At 37.4% G+C, this 23,024-nt stretch overlaps 1 long non-coding RNA gene across 2 annotated transcripts in view; it reads left to right on the forward strand.

The window, feature by feature from the left end:
- LOC121524921 overlaps positions 1-18,320 on the forward strand; it is a 39,789-nt gene extending 21,469 nt beyond the window's left edge. The window contains exon 5 of one of the 2 annotated variants that reach the window (XR_005993177.1): positions 17,475-18,320. This is a non-coding gene — a long non-coding RNA (uncharacterized LOC121524921). Of the gene's footprint in view, positions 1-8,858; positions 8,981-17,474 lie in introns of those variants that run through there. The other variant, XR_005993176.1, reaches the window with a different exon arrangement.
- The last annotated feature ends 4,704 nt before the right edge of the window (positions 18,321-23,024 follow it).

The raw sequence follows: 23,024 nt of genomic DNA on the forward strand, positions 1-23,024 counted from the left end.
CCAGGGCTGATACTGGTACCAGTTAGTAATTCAGGGAACTGATCACTGGTGTTTTAAACCTGTTTCCATCACACGTATGGTATTTTATTCACATGAAAAGTGCTGGAAGCTTCAGTCTTCACTCTGTGACCCAGTCACCAGACTTACTTTTGCCCCAAAGCTCCTCTTAAAACGGGTTAAAAAGAGTTTCAGATATGCTGCTCCTACAGCCTGGATTCTACTGCAGGAACATCTGTGCCTTAGAGAGTTGGTCTCTTTAAATCTTGTTAAAATTACATTAAAAGTGTTGGAGGAAGATGCATCAGTCTGTAGGTGTTTTGTTCTGATGACTTTGTGCTCTATGACTCAGGAGTTGGTTGATCTGAGTTTGTGTTTTATGTTTCATGTCTTTAACTTTGTTAAATGTGCTGCTGGCTGTCTTTGTTAGGACATTATTGTAAATGGGATCTCAAACTCAATGAGGTTCTTCCTGGTTAAATAGATTGAGACAAAAAAACAGATCTATTTACAGTAAAAATGAGCCAGTAGTAGGTTTCAATCATTCAAATGTTAGATTTTCAACATGATAGGATGAAAACTGTGCTTCTTCATTACTGATTACCATAGACTGACAAACCCTAGCCTCCATAGTGAGAAATAAACCACATATAAAACATGTCCCTTTTTATGTTAAGTGAGATGAGGAAAAGCCAAACATTTGGCACACTGGGCAGGAGAAGGCAGGAGATGAAGAAGGACAAAAATAGGCCATAGCACTCAGACCACTTTTTCCAGATGAAAATCTATGTTAGAGTTCATCAGGGACATTTTAACACAGTGATTTTCATTTTAGGCATGGGAACTATAAACAGAACTCTTACAACTGTAGCTTTACACAAGTTGCATGTTAATGTGTAATTCACTATGACAGAGTTACTTTAGCCTTGTTTATAGACTGCCAAAACAAATAAATCTTAACATAAAGAGGAATATGATTCATTTTTAAGACATACAGTTATGCAGTAAATTAATAACACTCTACATTTTAATGTAATCTTGACTTTTATCTATAAAAAGGAAAAACAAAAGGTTAATTCATGGATTGGTGACGTAGGCTATGTGCACCTGTCTGCTCATGATAAAGGAGAGAGGAGGGAGATGGAGTCTGAGATCATGCAGCAGCATGCATGTAGGCTAAAATACATGGAAATCAATGATTTACACGTTTTCTAATACCGATCAATGTCTGAACCTCATGGACATCGCCACCTCCCTCTATAAAAGGATGCTGATATTATTAAGTTTCCTTTGTGATTCTGTTCTCCTGACAGGTTAACCTCATGTAGAGAGGTAGAAAGGCTTGTCAATAAGCCAGGGAAAACAGTGGAATGCAAAACAATGTCAGCTGTACCGGTTAAAACAACAGTATCTTCCTCTGCCACACTTCTTTACGCTGGTTGTGGTGTAGTTAATCTCTCTTATCTGTTCAAATCTCAGCAGATGGTTTAGGATGCTGTCTTTTGAGCTCTTCAAAGATGTTTTTAGGAACATTGATGGTTTAGAAAACCATAACACACCTCCATGAAGGTCAGTAGTAGATGCAATACTACACTAAAACAGCTTTAGCAGTTTGTCTATACATTCTGTTTCTTCACAACCTGAGACCGCACCCCTAGGTACTGCTTAAACAAATTCTAAGTCATACAAGGCAGAAAAATGTTAACATGTTGCTCTGCAGCAGTCCAATTAAAGTCATGATGCCTATTTAGTGTAGCTAAAGGAGTGATTTAATAAACAAAATCATTTTCTGAAGTTGCTGCCACTTTTATCTTCTTTTTACCTTGATGTATAGTTTAGAATGATGATTAATTGAAAGTTGTTTTCATTCATGCTGTAACCAAACCCAATCCTCTGCACTGAGGAACAAAACATTTTTTCAAAGCATTTTCCTTTGAGAGTTGTACTGTCATAAAGTCATCACTCACATCTGACACATTTCTTCTTGTACAATATGAACTCTGTAGTTGAGTTTATTTCACATTAATAGAGTCAAATAATTTTCTAGTTTATCACAGTGAAATCAAGTGATGGCTTCCATTGCCAATCTGATAATTAATCCACAAAAATAATAAAGTCTCACACCAATAAAGCTTTTCTCATCCACACTTGATTATTATGCATGGTCACAACTGGTGGGTTAATTTTCCCAGCCTCTGAGTAGTTAAGTCACTTTTCATTTTCCTCTGGGATTAAGTGCTAGCAGCTTTATTTACATGAAGTATTCTGGTCCACTGCACCATAGCCTCCAAAACACACAGTTTGTCTTTACATGTTGCTGGTCTTTGCAAGGTAAACAACAAAGTCTTCAGCTTCCCTCGTGGCTTTTATGAAAGGAAGTTAATTAATGAAAGTAGTCTGTAAATTTTGTTTGGAAAATGGTGTGTTGTTAGCTTGTGTACAAGCTTGTTTCAAGGAAGCAAATCCACAGAGATGTCTACACCAAAATATAAAGAGGACAGATATCCTAGCGCTTTTTTTTCTCAATTGTAGGTGATTTAATATCTTTCAGTCCACATAAAACCTTTAAATCTTTCATCACATTTCATCATATAAACTTATTTGTTTTATTTTTCTTCTAAGAAGAACTTTAATGATTTCATACCCAATCATTAGATGTTCATGCAGAATACACAAAAAATAGTTCCAAAGCTAGGGTAAAAATTTAAAAGAAAGATAGCAGGCGATCTTGGGTGTTTTGTATGCCAAAATTTGATGAAAGAGGTTCCCCATGTTTTGTTAATATCCACTTTGACTGATAGCTTCTGCTGCAGACAACAGCTTAGTAAGGCAAAGCCTCTTATTTTCCCTTGAATTGCTTGCTCCAGAATTGATAACCTGCATTAAAATTCATTAGACTGCTAACAAAGTGAAAATTTGCATAAATTAGTTGCTTCTTTTCGTTTATGTTTGACCAGCAGTGCCTGTAGTAATGAGAAAAGTGAAGCTGAAAATGTTTACATTTACATTTTAGGATGCCTCATATACAGTATGCGCTGTAGGCTAGTGGTTCTTTCTTAGAAAGCTGCTGGAAAGGGCCACAATATGAAAAGGCATGTTTCAGACACATTAAAGGCAAGGCTATGAGAAATGTGAGTACATCTATGCATTTGTTGGGTAGTAGTTACATGCCATTATTAGTACTTTAAAATGCTAATCAGAATTTAAATCATCTATTAGTAAAACTCAGCTCCACTTACTAGTAAATCCATTTAAACTCTGTGTGAAGTGTTGAAGGGCAAGTTTTTTTAGCAGGGTGCCCTACAGAAATTTAAAAAGGTCCTTAGAGTTGTAGAGAAGTGTCAAGGTTATGGAGTATGATTGCGTCTCTTTAGACAAAAATAGATATATCCTTAGCAAAACAAATTGCACACTAGTACAGTATGCTTTCAAAATACATAGCCCACTGCTCTGTTTGCAGTAACATGTCTCATTCCTATTGCTTCTACATGGTGCATTTTAACAGTGATGTTAGCCTGTTGACACTGCTCATTAAAATTTCACATTAGTCTTTGACCCATCTCTGCACCCTTGGATGTAAAAAGTCGATATGCATGGATTTGGCTGAAAAGGTTGCTGTGACCTTGTCCACCCTCATCCTATTACATTGATGTTGCTATTAATCTTGTCCTGATTTTAAGATTGGATAAGATATTAATCCCCTAATAACTCTACGACAGCACTCCACATGTCATATTTAACAGCCTGATTCTACTCCATATCATAGCTTTCACTTTCTGTGTGGCGCATGTTTAGACACTGTTTTACTACATTGAGAAACATTTTGCTCAATTCCTGCAGTCAACAGTATTAACTTAGGCTTAATGGTTTAGGGTTGCCTAGTTGTTAGAACATCATAAGCAAGTCTGCACATCTGTCTGTTCAGTGCTTTTGAATTAAACAATCAAGGAATATTGTAAAGTTAGTTACTTTAAATCAGTTCCAAAAAAAAAAAACAGTGGCATGCCTGACTTCATTGTACCAGCTGTGAAGTTTGGTGGAGGAGGGATAATGGTATGGGGCTATTTTCAGGTTTAGGCTTGGCAACAGTTTGTGGAGGGCCCTTGCCTATTCCAACATTACTATACCCCAGTGCACAAAGCAAAGACTACAGTATAGAGACAAGTTTGATTAGTTTGACGTGGAAGAACTGGACCAGCCCATGAGCCCTGACCTCAAACCAATCGATCACCGTTGGGATGAACTGGAAGGGACATTGTAAGCCGGGCCTTCTTGTCCAACATCAGTGCCACCCTATCACACTAAACCATAACATACCATAATATTAACCATAGTACAACTCAAACAAGGTTCTGCCAGCCACTGGATGGAAAAAGTCACAGTCATTGATGCTTGGCTAATAAAAAAGAAACACATTGTTCAAGACCAGACAGCCGCTGAAGGCCCAAAGGGTCAAGTAAACAAAGAAAGTCTATGTGACAGAGGTGAAGTCAATAAAAAGCACCAGGTCAGCAAAGCCCAGTTCAGACCAAAGATTCACGATGAGACAAGTTGAAACTTGCAACTGCTTGCAACGTTCCACTCTGCGACGCTCTAAACACCTCCTGGTTCACACTGCTGTGATTGAGTGAGACGATCCATCATTTCCATGGCAATCACTCTCACAGTCACTCACTTTAAAGAGATTTACCTAAGTTAGTGTGCAATAAATCTGTCTATATAAGAGGGAAAGTAGGCTACTGCACATTCACTGTTTTTGTCGTCATGATCACGCCTTTATTTCACATGCGGGTGCACAAGAGCGATAGTCCTCAACAACAGCTGTGCAATTTCACGACACATATGAATACTAAAATGCTTAGCTAGATCAGTCTTGCTATAATGAAGATATCCACTGAGAAAAATATAGTAGTAGTAAAATAGTTTTTTCCTCAAACATATTTAGTGCAGGCAGCCTTTAATTTCTCCTGCCTATCTTATGAAGCGCTGTGCGTCTGTTAGCAGGTGGAAAGAGAGCCTTTTCAAACGATATAATCTATTAACCTTTCATTCTTTTTTATATTGCTTGCCTGTTGTGATCACATCAATCCTTTTTGATGTTGTTATTGCACAGAAACTTCATTCTGTCAGCTGCACATTTAAGCCTGAGGAGGCAGGGGTTTAAAGGCAGAAGTTTAACAGCATAGCAGCGCAGTTTAACGGCACATAAAAACACAAAAATCCTTTCTAGCTCACTCATGTCATAATGAACATATCTGCTGAGAAAAAGATATTTTCCACATACAGATCTAGCTCATTCAGCCTGTTAAAATCTCATGGATTATCTCATAAAGTGCACATTCGTCTTGTCCATGCGCAGGAAAGAGAGATCCTTTTCAAATGATATAATTTATTAACCTTTCATTTATTTATTTATCGCATTATTTGCCTTTTGGAAATGATCACATCGATCCTCTTTTTGTTGACACAGAACCTTCAGCCCATCATGAGCCCCACATCAGCCTGATGTGATGCTGGAGGAGACAGAAGTAAAGGCAGAAGTTTTGCAGTACGGCAGCGCAGTTTAACGGCACATATAAATATAAAAATGCTTTTCTAACTCACTCATGTCATAATGAAGATATCTGCTGAAAGCTATTATTTTTTCGTGAACAAGTCAGGCTTCTACAGCCTTAGATTTCTCATGGATTATCACATGAAGCGCAGCGCTAGAGAATGGGAGACTTTTCAAAAAGGTTGTTTCTATTTCCCTTTATATATCTGCTCTTTGGAAATGACTGTATATATTCTTTTTTTTTTTTTTTTTTTAGTTTTCACACATAAATCTCAATCTGAAAACTCTGCTGTCTCCTCCATCAGCTGTTTAGCTGGATGACAGCTGATGGAGGAGACAGGAGTTTGGTAGGCTGAAATTTTCCTGTTAAATCATTAAAAAGATCGATGTTTGTCTAAAAATTTCCAAGAAGCAGATAGATGTGATAAACTTAAATAGAAACATTGTTTAGAAAAGGTTCTCCTTTACTTTATTTAGCTGAGCTCAGAAGTAGGAAGCGCTGCGCTGGATAATCCATGAGAAATTCAAAGCTGGAGGAGCTGAATATGTCAGTAGAACATTAATTATTCTCAGAGGATAGCTTTGTTATAACAAGAATGATCTCAAAAACATTAACATTATCCAAGCTAGAACCAGCCATCTGTCCAACCAACCAGTCAAGAGAGCACAAAAGTCAGAAGTGATGAGCAGTAATGTACGGAAAACGAAGTTGTTGGGTCGTGATGGCTTGTACTTTGTAAAAAGTGGGTCACCAGAAATATAGTTTGGGGAACACTGCTCTACAGAATGAATTCCCACAGAAACACTCCAAAATCTTGTGGAAAGCCTTCAGAGAAGAGTGGAGGCTGACTCCACGTTATAGTAAATGCATTTGAATACAGTGTCAATACAGTCCCTGTTTGTGCAATGGTCAGGTGGCCAAATTCTTTTGTCCAGAAAGTGTATTTCTTCAGGCACATAACAGATAACACGCCTGTATTCCTGTTGAGTTTTGAGTGTTAAAATAGCTAGAGACGTCTGATGGTAAATGATGTTCAGTGAAGTTGAACCGTTGTTTTCTCACTCATTAGTTCTTGTCTGTTTCATGTGGTTATGAAACACAAGCCTCGTTTAAGTCCATTTTCACAGCATTCAGTTCTAATGTATAAAATAACCTGCAGCATAAAGAGGGCCGTATACAACGCTGGTGTTACTGTAGTGTCTCAGCTTGTTTATTTAAAGTGCATCAATTGATTGACACAGTTTAATCCATGCTTAACCATCTCCTACACGCCCACTACTGCTGGCAGGAGCTTCTAACCAATGCTTTTAAATACGAATAGAAGACACATATGAATTGTAGTTTGGACATTATCATTTCTATGAACAATGAGCTTTCTGTTTATGCATCTACTCCCAGAGTGTTAACTTGCTGAAAAAAAAACAAAAAAACAATTAAATCATCTTATTAAAAGAGTAATTCATGTTTTCATTCTTACCCTGCAGTACATTAGGACCAAAATTAAAGAGAGTGCCTCTCATTACTTCTGTTAATGGCACTTCAGCTTTAATTGAAACAAGCAGTACTGCTGTTAACTTGGGGCGGGGCTGCTCATGTTATTTAAGGGGAGGAATGTGAAGGACGAACATAGTCTTTGTGATTAGCTTTAATTACTCTAAAAGCTGAACTTACATGTACCAAAGCCTGCATAAATACTGTGGTAAACCTCTCTCATTTTTAGCAAATGGCTCTATAATTCTGCTTATTCCTAATGCCTAATTTGTGTGTTTATTAAACACTCTGGCCCTTGAAAATATGCATTCAATATCTTTTTAAATATTTGACAAAAACATGTTTTTTAATTCTTTATGAAAGGAGAACAGCAGTGAAATATGGAAGGTGATGGATATGTATTGCTCTCAATCCTCGGCCTGACTTTATCCAGAGTTTGTCCTGCAGGCCCCCTAGCAGAATATCCATGTGAGGCTGATATGAGAACAGCAGGATATAATTAGGAGAAGTCACTGTAAGCGAGTGGGAGGGGATGGTGACTTTTATTCTCATTAATCAATACAAAACAATAGACTGTATGCACGCGACCGGTGCAATCTCAGTGTACATACAGTGCCTATAAAAAGCATTCACCCCCTTGGATGTTTGACCCTTTTATTGATTTTATAAATCAATCATGGTCAATATGATTTGGCTTTTTGACCAAAAGATACAAAAAAAACCCCAACTATTTAATGCCTGAATGTAAACAGATTTCTATAATGTTAGTTAAACAAAAATATGTAATGTAAAGTAAGTGACTACATAAATTTTCAGCCCCTTCAGTGACTGATCTTCAACAGATGTCCAGCCAATTGGTGCTAGTAGTCTCTCAGTTAGTGAAATGGAGACACCTGTATCTGGACAGTCCAGTCAATGGTTAATCAGTGTTCTTGGCTGCCATTACTCCATGAAGACAAAAGAACATTCCAAGTGACTCAGAGAAAAGATTACTGAAAAGTATAAGTCAGAGGATGGAAAGATAAAAATGTCTGTTCAGGGTACTGAACATCCCCTGGAGTTCAGTTAAATCCATCATCAAGAAACAGAAGGAATATGGCACATGTTTAGACCTGCCTAGATCAGGCCGCTCTCACAAACTGAGTGACCGTGCAGGAAGGAAATCAGTGAGAGAGGCCACCATGACACCTATGACTACTCTGAGGGAGTTACAAGCTTCAGCAGCTGAGATGGGAGAGACTCTGCATACAACAACTGTTGCCTGGATTCTTCACAGGTCAGAGCTTTATGGGAGAGTGGCAAAGAGAAGGCCACTGTTGAAGAAAATTAAATCTTATTTTACAATACATATTTTTCTTTAATTACATAACTTTGTAGAAATCTGTTTTCACTTTGACATTTAAAAGTTTTTTCTGTAATTTTTGTCAAAGAAAAAAAAGTTGTATTGACCATAATTGATTTTATAAAATCAATTAAAGCGTAAAACATCCAAGGGGGTGAATACTTTTTTATTGGCGCTGTAAATAAACTTCTGCATTACATTGTTTGTTCACCAATAATTTTTCAGATTTTATTTTTGCACTTTAAAAAATTGGCATAAGGGCAAATTGCTCAAAACATGGCCTTTTTGGTAGCGTTTCTCAATGCAGAAATCATCAGTTGCCACCCAAGGGGTTTAATCTGCTGCTTTGTGACATTATCTGCAAAGAAACTATTCATGATTTTACTTGGTATTGGTGAAAACCCAAACAAAAACACTTGTGCCTGGTCTGAAAGAAGTGGTAATGATGGATCCTTTTTGTCTTCCCTTAACAGATCCCCCATCTGACAGGGATAGTCCCCTACTTTGAGGTGGGAAAAAACCAGATCAGGAAGATTTCAGGGGCTGTCAGCCTGACATTCTTTAGAAATATCAGTTGTAAATGCATTCAGAGGGCTGTATGTGGTGCGATGGCTTTTTAAAAAATACATTTTTGCATCATGTTTTAGTTTTCTGCCATTTTTTCACAGTTTTATATGGAAAAAAAACTCTATCATAGATTTGGAGTAGCTTATTTACTTGAATTTGGAGTGTTCTGAGCTCATTCATTGGCCACATTTAGATGCACTATCTAATGCAAATTCATTGCAAAAACCTCTTGAGGTTGTTCAAGCAGATGTTTATGTAAAGCATAAAGGACCCTGCTGGTGCAATAAGTATTTACTGAAGCACAGAACCACAAACTAAATTTGCCTTCTGCTGGGAATGCAATATGTAACAGTTGTCATTTCCAATTACTCAGACTGAGTAGGTGGCAGGTGATTGACCCTGAAACATATTTTGTGGCTGAAGATGTGTGAAACCAGCCAAAAACAATGATAATGGACAGCCTGTCGAGGTCTGCCTCTGTCCCTCATTCCTCTCTGCTCTGAAATGAACAGCAACACTCGTTTTTTGATGAGACAAAGATTTTTCTGGGAAATGAAAGTCAATCACTAGAGATGCACCAATGAGGGAACAAACGGGCCAATAGCAATGCTAATGTTTAAAATAAACATTTTGATACCAACGTTTGTTTCATGTCTTCTTTTGGTGCAGTGCTCTTACTATGTCAACATTTATCTTGTTTTTCAAATTGGTGACTGGTGGTAGGTAAACATTTTCTACCGATATCTGTTTATTCCACATTAGAGATGGGCGATGCCAAATTTTTAAATTCGATACCGATACTTTTCGATGTAATTTTATTGATACTGTTACCAATACTTTTGAAGAAAGAATAAAATACTGAACTTGCAAACTTTCAAAAGATACAAATATCAGACTATAAACTGAATTCATATGCGAGTGAGTGGAGTTGCTGAAATCTGTTACTCATTTATGATTGGTCCCCAAAGTCATATGGTACAGCAGGATTGACATGTCTGATTGCGCTCCAAAGTCATGTGACACGGACAAGAAGTAAAGCCAAAACAGTCTTGAGGAGAGAGAGGCAGGGAAACACTCGGGAGAGAAGCGGTGGTGAGACGTATCTAAAAGTGCTCATTTGGGATCAATACTTTGCTAGAGGGATCGATACCAAAAGAGTGTTTTTTAAATATCGATATATCAATACTGTAGTATCGATACTCCCACTAATATTCCACATTTTTCGTAAATGGCTTATGTTTGTCAAAAAGGCAGATATCGATCGATTAAACTTTATCAGTGCATACCTTTTAATCATGCATCTGAATCACTGGGAATTACTAGTTTCTCCTCAGTAATATGAGCACTAAGAGTAATCGTTGTAGAAAGTGTGAGAATGTTTGTCTAAGCTGATTCTATTAACATATGGTGAGGATGAACAGAGCGCTGAAAACAGTTTGTTTTTGGCAATAATAAACTAAATCTGCTCTTGCAGTTTGTTAAGAACTTCAGAAAATAAAAAAGGCAGTTTGTTTTCTTAATGTTGTCTGTCATGGAGTGCATTACTGCAGAATGTCTGCTCCTTAGGGTAATTCTACATTTCAGTCATAAAGGATTATGTGACAATGGCTGAAAAATGTTAATCTAACTGAAGTATGGGGTGTTTTATAGTATTGTCAGAGAATCAAACATTCTTCAGCAGGGCTGAGCAATAAGGCCTAACATTTATATCAGGGTAATTTTTTTTTTGCTCATTTTGGTATTATGACATTAAAAGAGACAACACTTTCAGATGCATATTTAGGTGTCGCTACCCCTTTCTCCCCCTTTGTACTCTGGTATAAGAGAAGGCAGGGCGACTTTATTTATAGAGCACAGGGGATGTTACAAGATTGTTTACCACGAAGTCTTGTGAGATCGAAATGTCATGAAATTTCTTGTCAAGGGGGAAAACAGTCTCGCAAGATCAATATGCCACAGAAATGCAAAGCAAGCAGCTACCATGACATAATACAATACTAAACAGGGATTACAAAGACCACCTCCTTTGCGCTCCACTCACTGGCTTTATCTAACAGTGCAAAAATGGTGGATGCTATCAGTGGCAAAGGAGAACCGAGTGACAAGTTTTAGAGAGGGGCTTCAGCTGCTTTTAAATCTTGCGTTTTGAAGCAATTTGGTGAAATGAGAAAGGAGAAAAGGTGACGGATAAAAAAAACCAGTATGCAGACTCTGCCAGACTGCAGTGACACAACTGATGAGGAATTAAAGTAAAATACTTCACCAATTGGCAAATTATCATCCCCAAAAAAAGATTCCTGAAGATACCAGGAGCAGTTCTGACCAAGCCAAAATACTCATAAGGAAGCCCTACCAATCCCACTTCCCCACAACAGGCCAAGCCCTCAACAGATCACAAGGTGTACAGGTGAATATATCGCTGAGAAAGGTTTTAGAAGGGTAGTAAACATGCTGGAACCAAAGTATAGCCTAAGTTTTGTATATATTCTAAGCCTAATACACACCTAAGGCACTATTTACACATATTGTAATATTCAATATTTTTAATTGATAAAGACAGCAAAAATTTAATTTACAAAGTTGCTTTAAACATTAGATCAATCAGAATTATAAATATTAAAAGAGTTGTTTAAAGTAAGATAAGAGGGGGTTGAATTTATAGGAATGCAGCAGTAAATAAGAGTGTTTTCAAACCTGTCTTTAAAGAGCTAACAGATGTAGAAAGCCTCAGGCTCTCTGCTACTCTACTACAGGTGAAGAGAGATGAAACTTTACAGCTTCATATTTGTTTAATCAGGTACTGTCCAGGACTAACTGTTTATCTTTAAGTTTACTTCTCTGGGCTTCAGTATTGGTCCATTGCTGTGTCTGTGGGTACACAAGTGTGTGTGTAGCCTCAGACACTATTGGCTTTCACACTTTGAAGTTTCCTGATGGCTATCAGGAAACTTGGTGCTTTAATTGATTTGGATCAGTTACAGCTGACTCCTGCCATCAACAAGAAAAGATCAATATTCTAACTCATGCCAAGGGAAAGGGGAAGGGAGGGTATTTTGCATGTTAACTGCTCTGCAAATGTGAGGTGTGTGTCTTTGTGACTTCACAGCCTTGTCTATTTGGCTTTATTTTAGGCTATATTTTATATTTCCAACTAAGTGGAAGACACTCATATTCTGAAAAGGGGGCAGGTGGAAATTTGTAACTTAATTAGCAGTCCTCGTTAAAATGACAGCCTTAGAGGTCGCAAATCCCCTTAACTGCCTGAGCCCCATCAACAAATGGAAGTATGTAATTTTCAGAATAAGTTCAATTTGAAACTAGATGTGGATAATGCAAAACAAATTATCATCTTGCATTTATTATGACATGTAGAGGAAAAATCAGAAAGTGAGGCCAAATTTAGTGAAAATGACTGATTAGAAGAAGCTAAAATGGATCAGTCTCTGTTCAGGCATTCATGTGTGCACTGCAGATGAACATAGACCACAAAAATGTGCTTTTTAATGCTGTGCCACACAAGATATGACCAGCCGACAGCAAACTACTAATCCTTTCTGCAGAGCAGAGGGATGGTCACATTGTTGCTTTTTTTAATTTTGCATCATGAACTAGGTCTATGCAGACACACAGGACATCATTAGCTCTATCACCACATCACCTGACCACAAGAAGATCAGATCAATTCAGCCTTTCCAAAAGGTCATTTGATTTAGCCTGAATAGTTGAAATCCACCTCTTCCTTCCTATTAGAGAAACACTCCTACTGTTGAGAAATTGTTGCTTGAATTGCCTTTTGACTAACCTGACACACCAGATGGATGTGTTTCACACATCCATCTGTGAAAGCTTCAATAGTAAAGGTTTGAGAAAAGGCAGAGGATTTGAAAAAACTCGGAGTGTGATTGGATGAACATTCTGTCTGTCACATCTCTATGGGGCCAATCAGAGCAACAAAACACGTGACGTAGCTGCTATCCAGCTGCGCAGCTACTGAGAAATAACACGAAACATGGCGACTATAGACATGTAGGTAACTTAGTTGTTTTTGAAAAGAAAACAACTCACTGCTGTTCTTTGTTCTTCTTTTAATGAAGAAATGTTGTCAAGTTCTGATAAAACTTATGCTTTAGCAGCATCCACACTAATCTCTTCCTCCATAACTGCACCAGCTCTTGCTGCTGCTTGTTTACGTCATGACTTTGCTGCGCCTGAAAGTACTGCCCCTCTCACTGATTGGTACTGTCACTTTCTAACCGGGCCCAAATTGTTCAGACGGGAGCTTTGTAAGATGGATTGGCCAGTGAGAAACACTGAAATGGGCGAATCCATCTGCTTTGCAAGGTTACCTTTGGACTGCAAATAAGAAAAATCATGAGTTGCTACATTTCTAAAACAAAAAATTACAAGCAAACTTTTTCATGGATTCCTTTAAAGCTGTGGTTCTAAACTGGTCGATCCTCGGGACACAGCATCAACTCCTCAGTGAGAAATTGCTGCTCAGGTTTAAGATATTTTTCCAATTAATTATTGAAAATAGCACAGTTTGGACTAGGCTAAGTAGAAAACATGACAAATCATAGAGAAGGGACAAAAACAGGAATTTTTAAAAGATTTTCATGAACTTTTTGGTGCAGTTTTGTTTCCTGGAACACATTTGCAACCAACTGAAAAGAGCTTTGTGACCCATTTATAGTTCCGAGACCCAGCCCACCAGTTGAGAACCACTGATGTGGTGTTGAAAGTATGCAAGAATCAAACACAACCTCAGTTTCTCACCTGCGTTAGGTTAAGAAAGTTGACTTATGCTCTCCTCTGTAGTATCTGCAACATTGTTTTTACACAGCTCCTTGAGTGTCTTATTTCTTTCTTTTTAAGGAAATGTCACCATGAAAAAAATTAAAACAATGTAAAGGAATCCTGTCCTGACACAGGCTGTGGAACCGGAAAATTTCCCCTTAAAAAATGAGTCAGGTTGGTTTCTCTTCTTAGTTCTTATTGGCTAGTGGGCGAGAAGTGACAGAAGTTGAACTGTTTTCAACCGAGAACTGAAAAACAGCTAATATTGATAGGTCTTTCTCTGCTCAGGGTGCTGAGTGCTTAAAACTCTGACTAGATTGGCTTTGTATTGAACATGAGTGCTACCAGCTGTTGAGGTTTTAATATTAGATTTTTGGTTATGTTTAAATATATATAGTTATTATTTTAATAATATGGATATTTATAGATTCATTTTTTATAGAATATAGATAAATACAACATACAACATACACTTTAATGACCAAACTTTCTGAGATTATATGTTCAAATGTTATTTAACAGGTGTTCATGGCCAAGGGCCCACGCTGAAAAATTGCCCTAACTGGTATTTGAACCCCCATCTCCTGTAATAAAGTCATTGATGTAAGGACTGTCAGTGTGAACGCTTTATTACATTGTCATTAAGGTCCAAGATTTAAGCATTACATTTTCCGACAAGCATTATTAGCATTGGTGTTAATTTCATCGACTAAAACTTTGACTAAAAATGTTTATCGACAGCCTTTTTTTCCATGAGAAAAACTAGACTAAGACTAACCAAAAATAGATCTTTGATGACTAAAACTGAAATAAGTAAGTTTACTTTTTGTCAAGTTGACCAAGACTAGACTAAAATTTAGTTTTTGTCAGACATTCACAATCAATGATATTTCTCCACTGTGCATTAATCTGTCAAAATACAGTCCATCTGTGGCTATTCTACCTCTCTCTCTCTGTAAAAAGCAGGGATCCCAGGTTTGGCAGGGTACATTGAACACACTACAATGGTGTGGTTCCAGATCAGGCAAGAGAATAAATGATTCATCTAAAAGTAAAGACTAAAATCTAAGGGCTTTTTATGGACTAAAACCAGATCATTTTATGTAAAGACTAAAACTGAGACTAAAATAAAAAAAAAAAACTGTCTAAATTAACACTGATTTGCATGCTTACTTAGGCAGACCACAGTTACACTACAGTAAGAGGGGCTGGGTACTACTCTCTGCTCTGTCCTGCTCTCACAGTGATGAGAAAAAGAACACTGCTTGCCTTTGAATGTCTCATTTCACTCAAACTCCCACACGGACTAAGTGGACAAGTCAAAGTAATCTGGCCTTTTTGTCTTCTTTTTTTTTTTCTTTTCTTTTTTTTTAAGGCCACCCATGTTAATTTTACTCACTTTTCGACCTGTAGCATAGGTTCTCCATGATCGATGGTGAAACAAATTTTATAGAGTTCTTTATTTTCTTTCCAGTGTTTGTATGACCAGGAAGTGAAGTACCCAAAGAAGCAACTAAATGTGAACCCCTGAAAAAATGCAAATGCTGTCACATTAACCAGGAATTATTGGACATCTTTAAGTCATTATGTACATGCACTCCTCCATATTTAAAGGCACAGACAGTGAATTTGGCTAAATAGAGATTTTGATGCTGTTTCCTAACTCTAAAGCCTCTAAAGATTTTTTAAATTGTGTCCAATTTTTCCAAATGTGAGTGACCTCAGACATGAAGACAAATAATCATTGATTTTTCAATTTTGTTCATGTGGTGTGTGGTGGATCAGCTCAGCACAACATATGTAAAAATTTCAATTTTAACATGTCACACACACTACAGGATCATCTGGCAGGATTATCGTAAGAACTGTCTGATAATCAGGCTTTTGCTGACTATGGTTGGAAGGAGGGATTGAGCCAGACAATCAACACGACTATCGTATACTGTAGCGTGTGGCCTGCTTTCAGACCACACTTGTGCAGCAGTGGAGCACTCATTTCAACAATGAATCTCAAAGTCAAAAATCACAAAACACATCTCTGTATATTAATTTGATTCCCCAATCAAAGCCCGGATCACTTTGTCAGTAAGATCAAAAACATGTTTTAAATGCAAAATCACTGAATATAAAATGTGATTAAAAATTATTTAATGTGATTATTAAAAGTCAGCAATGAATCGTGATTTGAATAACTGATCATTTAACGGTAATGAGTGATACAACATGTAAATAAGGCATTGCATTAAAAGCAAAGCTCCTCAGATTTAAGCTGTTTAACTGTGCTATGGTGTGTGTTGGTCTAATTAGATATAGAGCTCTGAAAGCAGTAAACACTAAGGAGGATTATCAGAAGGAAAAGTTACCAGCGGTGATCAGTCTTTTCAACACGAGAGTGATAATAAATACTGAAGTTTTCCTCCACTGGTTTCTTCACTGTGTGGCCCATGCAACAGATGGATGAGAAAACACACAACAGGGGATTAATTAAGTCTAATTATTTATCATGTTATATACACACAAGAATATAGCACACCATTTCCCTTGTGACATTACTATGCATGTAAACAGATTTAAAAGACGGACCCTGATGGTAATTATCATTTCCTGAAAGCAGGATCAGTGAAATACACAAACAAAGCAGAGTGTCAGAGCCTTTTATAAAGGAGGGCTGGATGCAAGAGTCTGTTTGCATTGATTTAGAAGCACCAGAGACATTTATTTTTTAAAAATCATTCTTTAACTGACCTTTAAGCCATGGATCTGTAACAGTGTACTTACAGTAAAACAAGACAGACAACAGAACAGGAAGGAAACATAACAGATACGAGTTAAAGGATGACAGTTGGATAAAATATAGCATAAAACATCATAAATGACAGCCTCAGTTAGAAGAAATGTGCTCAAACAGGCCCACAGAACAGGAAAGACACATAACAGGCATGACATAAAGGATAACAGTTTACAATAATGCATAAACATCATAAATGACAAGATAAAAATGTGTTTAAAAAGACCAACAGAATAGGAAGGAAACATCTCAGGCATGAGCTTAATGATAACAGTTTGATAAAATATTGCATAAAACATCATTTATGATAAGCTTGATAACATAAATGTGCTTTAACAGTCCATCAACAACCAGACAAGTTACAGTTACACTCTTCTGACATAAACCTACAAGAACTATTCCTCTGTATTTTAGGTAAATCATTTTTCCAGTTCAGTTTTCCAAGCATATTTTCATAAGCTACTTACATTTTTATTGTGAGGACATATTTAAACAATTGTAAACACTAAATGAACACTAACTTAGGTTGACAGTTATACCTTTATAACCTGACATGCCAGATGACGGTTTCAAATGTCCGTTGCATGTGTGTATTTCTCTTCATCTTGGAAATCTCCAATAGAAAGCATTTTGAAAGGGCAGGATTTCAAAAAAATTATTGGAAGGTGATTGGAGGAACGTTCTGTCTGTCACATTCATGATGGGCTAATCAGAGTGACAAGACAAAATGACGTTGTATACATGTGTTTCTTTTGAGCTGACAGGTTATGGCTGCCGTAGACTGTTAACGGTGGAGATTCTCAGTGGATATAATTGATGCCAAGGCTGGTCGGCAAAAACATCTTCTCTGCCAAGACAAGCTTGTCCGTGTGACTCTTTGATCTTGATTTAGAAAGAAATGTTTTCCAGTTTTGATTAAACTGCCACTTTCTTACAGCTTCATCTGAACTAACAGCTCCCACAGCAGCAGCCCTTGGATACGCCGGCAAACCCCCCCCAACAATCGCAAACCCATACCAAAGCGGACCAGGAGAAGAGCAAACACATCCCATCTGTCACGAAAAGCGTCAGTGTTGCTCTCTGCCCTTGTTTTAAAAATGTTGTCCAGTTATGACAAAAACACTGCTGTGGCTAAGTCCGAGCTAATCACTCCACTAGCAGCCATGGTAAACAACCAGTCACACAACAACTCACCCCTTCACCGTAACTATCACACACTCATGCCGAAGCAGGTCAGCAAAGGAGCGAAAACATCTTTCACATCATGAAAAGCTTTTAGGGTTGTTTTTTTAGGGTTTTAACGTTGTCGTGGTCCAGTCCTAGTAAAACTGACGCAATACTAAAGCTACATCCGAAGTAATCACACTGGAGGCAGCCATTAACGACAGCTTTCAGTAAGCTAAACCCTCCCCATAGCAACTCTGTATGCATGGCTCTGAAAGTGGCTTCACTTACTCAGTCAGGCAGTCACAGACAGCATGAGCTTTTGTCTGTAATAAGAACAGGAGGACAGTTTAAACCTTTTCCCTCTAGAGGACTCCCTAAAACAGACTGTGTCCTATATACTAGTGTGACTTACATTCTGGATTTAACTTACCATTTTGAATGAATTACAAAGATTGTCAAGCTTTAGTCACAAAGAAGTATACATTTCTTTCTTTAAAACACCCAAAACAGTGCTTTTACAGAAAAGTTAGTGAATACATACCCACGGCCCTCCCTCTGCCTAGATTTGTTATTCATCTTCTTTCTGGGCATCAGCCTCTGGGCAGTGCTCTGTAACCCTCAGCCAACAGCATGCAGAATGTGAGATCAGCCCCCCACAAAAAACACGTAGCAACCAGCTTACATTGCTATCTCCATCTCTCTGTGTGCTCTCAGGCTGTCTGCAACAGATGCTAAAGGGTACCTCGGCGTCTGTATGAGATGCCAGTGGGCCGTGACAATGCATTGGTATTTGAAAACTCAGAAGTAAGAAAAGGGCTGCTGGGCTGTGGATGTACAAAGAGCTGTAGGTGTGACCGAGGGCAGGGCCAAGAGGCCACACGCAGCAGGCAGAATGGAGCTTTTCTGCATTCAGATGAAATCCAAAAAATGTGTTTCAGGGAAATGTGGTGGTGTGTTTTTACTTGAAATGTAACTGCCTAAAGAACAGAGAAAAAATAAAGTTTATTTCTAAAGTCACAGTTCTGTCTATGGATGTTCCTATGTGTCTGTTTCCCCATTCAGGTAAATGCTCATTCAAATTGCGTTTAACTGACTAGTCTAAAGAGGAGATAATACTTAGAAAACAGTCAAATTCATCACAGGGTCACTGTGTTAGCCATGCTTTACAGAGTATATCAGGCTCACATCAAACCTGCTAACATTAGCAGCTAGCTCCACCAGCCTTCGTTTCCTCTTTGTAGATCAACCCTCTATGGTCTAAGAGTATTTCCTCGACTTTTACATTATTTTTTAATTCACCTTTTCAACGTCCTTGCAAATAACATAATGCCCAAGGTTTTATATCAAATTTTCAGGACAATCTCAGCTCTATGCATACTGAGGCTCATTTTGTCCTAGTGGACTGTGTAAAGAGTTATTTTAGCCCAAATGCTGAATTTTGAAATCCAATCTTTAAAAAATTACATTTTTTTCTGCTGAAATGGAAGGCTTTGCTTACAGGAAAACAGTTAGCCAATGAAAAGTATTCAGTCCCTTCATGTTTTATCCTTGTATAGATTTCATAAATCAATCATGGTCAATATAATTTGGCTTTTTGACTAGAAGTCAAAAAAGCTAGTAGTCTTACAGTTCGTGAAATAGGATCACCAGAGAGCAGTGAATGTGTCTCCAGTGACCGTAGAATAAAGACATGTGTCTGGAAGGTCCAGTCACTGGTTGAAAAGAGTGCGTTTCACCATAATTATGTGACAACATCAAGTGTCTGTAAATATTGTGAACTGATGTACATGTACAATAAAATTGCTCATGAAAGCTTTCCCTTACTCTCTAATTAGCATTGGCAACATGACACTTCCTAAAGACTGTCATGCATGTGTCAGAGTGTAGAGTGCAGAATTATGACGAATTTGCAATTATAGGGTGTTAAAACATTTGACCCGCTTCACAGGGACTCTAAGTACGACAGGCAGTGATGAAACACATCACAGCAATTACTGGCAGAAAATAAGGACAGACACTTGAAAAACAAAAGAAATAACACGGACAAATCTGATGTGTTACAGTTTTTGTATATATACATGGCTTAACAAATTTATTAGACCACCTGTCATAAAAACAAGAAAACATAAATATTTTAGAAATCTTTCAAAAACTTGTTTAAAACTAAAAATGTTATTTATTTGTCAAATAACAAACTGAAACAACTAAATAGTCCTTTTTTACACATAATAACCCAAAAACTTCATATTTTGTATGGCCTCCTTTGGCCTCGATAACAGCTTGCATTCTTGCTGGCATTGTTTTTATGTCTTTTCCACAGTCTCTTTTGTCACTGAGTTCCAAATAGTTTCTAGCTGTTTCCACAGACTTGCTTTAGATGAAACTTTTGTGCAATCAATCTTTGAATCTACTAAATCCTAAATTTGTTCAATAGGATTCAAATCCAGACTTTGACTTGGCCAGTCCATCAGTTCTGGTTCTCCAGATTCCTTTTTCTTGGTCAAATAGTCTCTGCACAGCTTTGAAGTATGCTTGGGGTCATTGTCTTGTTGGTATATGAACCCACCACCAATCAGATTCAGTCCAGAAGGGATTCCATGATGCACTAAGATGTTTTGGTAGACGTTCTTGTTCATGATATCGTCCATTTTCACTCATTTGCCCACGCCGTATCCACAAATGGAACCCCATACCATAATTGAATCTCCATCGTGTTTCACTGTGGGTGCAATGCATCTGGCATCAAAACGTTCTCCAGCTTTTCTGCAGACATAAACACCACGATGCTGAGTGAAGAGTTCAAACTTGGACTGGTCCGTCCAGAGTACCTTCTTCCAGTCATCAACAGTCCAGTGTTTGTGCTCCCTGGCAAATCTGAGGCGTTTCTGGATGTTTTCAGGCCTCAATAATGGCTTCTTAGCAGCTATTCTTCCCTTTAAGCCTTGTTCCATCAGTCGCCTGCTTATGGTCATTCTGGAGACTTTCTCAGACTCTGATCTAGAGGCATTCATCTCTGCCTGAAGATCAGCAGTGGTCTTCCTTCTGTCTCTAGTACTTCAAACCTTGAGGTGTCTGACATCTGCTTCAGTTAACTTTGGTTTCCTACCTCTTCCTTGGCACATTTTGTAAGTACCAGTCTGGGCAATTGACTCCAAAGCATACTTGACCACACTGTGAGAACACTTTATATCTTTCCCTATTTGTCTCAGAGACCATCCAGCATCCTGAAGTGCTTTAATGCGGACTCTTTCATTTTCAGTGAGCTCTCCACATTTTACCATTTTGAACAGGAATGAGGAATTTCAAACTGAATTCACCTTTTTATACCCAAATTTGAGCTGGCTCACTGGGCTTCTCTGAGAAGTCAGAAATGAATCAAGCATAATATTCAACCACTAAAACTATTTTTTTTTGTTCAGGAATGCAAGTAAATAACTTTAATTTGACATATTAATCAAGAAATAATAATGTGCTTTACTATTTTTTCATTTTTTTTGTAAATCAGTAAATTTGAAAATTCATGGATAACAATAATAATTATATTTTAGCATTAAAAATATCATTTGGGTTAAAGAGCTTCTACATAGTGGTGTATTAACAATTGCAGAAACATAAAAATGAGTTTGGTAATTACCAATGCTGTTGATTTAGGGCAGCTGTGGCATAAACCTTACTTTGGGTGGTGGTCTAATAAAATTTGTTAAGCACTGTATATATGCATATACTGTATGATTTAGGACAAGAAAATTTCCCCCTGCCTTTTAAGTCAGTCTGTCTGAAATCCTTTTTCTTACAGTAGTTATGAAAACTATATTTAAAATAAAGATTTATTAACATGCTGTGGATTCATGTATGTGCTTGAAATGGAGTATGGTTGAGAAGAGAGGAATAGTGTTGGTCTATATCTGTGGAAAGGAGAAATGTTTTCAGTGCAGACTGAAAGATAAACAGTGTTTCTGTGTTGACAGAGATGGAAAATATACGAGAACTGGGAGTTGTGATTTGAATCTTTGGCACATACAGTGATTACAGGGTACTTCATATAGAGTTGTTAAGTGCTCAGTTGTTGTGAGCTGCAAGTCACAACACGGCTCTATGTGTCCTAGTGTTTTGATTACAACTGACATAATTTGCTCTTTTCAAATATAAAAACATAATGTTGAAGCATGACGCATAAAGAAAGTTTGGTCCATGTATTTTTTAGACCCTTTCTAATAAAACAGATGAAGTAGATGCCATTCGTTATAGTGCATGGAGCATTTAAGAATTACATTTTAAAAACTCAGATCACATTGTGGGTAGTTTCCCTCATATTTAACGCTAGGTCACTTGAACTAAAAGGGTAAATTGTGAATGGACTAGAGCTTGTTTAGGACTCCTCTAGTCACTCGTCACACACCACATTTGCACACTGATGGTGAAGGATACTTTGTAAGGCTTGATCAGCATTAAAAATCTATTCATACTATTCATAATACAGTATTAGGAGCAGTTTGGAACACTTCAGTGTTGCAATAATGATATGAAATGTATCAACTAACAATAAATTAAAAAGTCAACATTAGCAATAACAATGTGCTTATATTTGGAGAATGGTAAAATGAAAATTATTGAGCTGTCCTATGATAATCACATGCAGACAAAATTGTTGGTACCCTTCCTTTATAGAGAGAAAACCCACAGTTGTCACTGAAATAATAATAACTTGAATTTGACAAAACTAATAATAACTAAAAATGTAGTGAAAATTAACTAATAAAAATCAGATATTGCTTTTGAATTGTGGTTCAAGAGAATGATTTTAAAAAACAAACTACTGAAACTGGTCAGGACAAAACTGATGGTACCCCTAGAAAAGAGTGAAAATAACTTGACCATAGAGACATGTTAAACTAAGGTGTGTCCTGTAATAACAAACTTGTAATCAGTCATTCTGCCTATTTAAAGGGTGTAAAGTAGTTACTGTGTTGTTTTGGTATCATGGAGTACCATACTGAACATGGACCACACAAAGCTAAGGAGACAAGTCCCAAGAGATCAGAAGGAAAATTATAGACAAGTGACTACAGTTGCATATACACTCCTGATCAAAACTTAAAGACCAGTTGAAAAATTGCAAGAATTTACATTTTGCACTGTTGGATCTTAAGAAGGTTCTAAGTAGAGCTTCAAAATGCAAAAAGAAGAAATGGGAGTGAGACAAAACAACAATTAAACTGAAAATAGGCTGTTCATCAGCTGATCAAATGTTTAAGACTACAGCCTTTAAAAGCCAAAATCTGCGCAAAAATGTGGATTCAATGTTTATTTCTTTCAGGTA

The sequence above is a fragment of the Cheilinus undulatus genome, linkage group 2 (assembly GCF_018320785.1).
Source record: "Cheilinus undulatus linkage group 2, ASM1832078v1, whole genome shotgun sequence".
Lineage (NCBI taxonomy): Eukaryota > Metazoa > Chordata > Actinopteri > Labriformes > Labridae > Cheilinus > Cheilinus undulatus.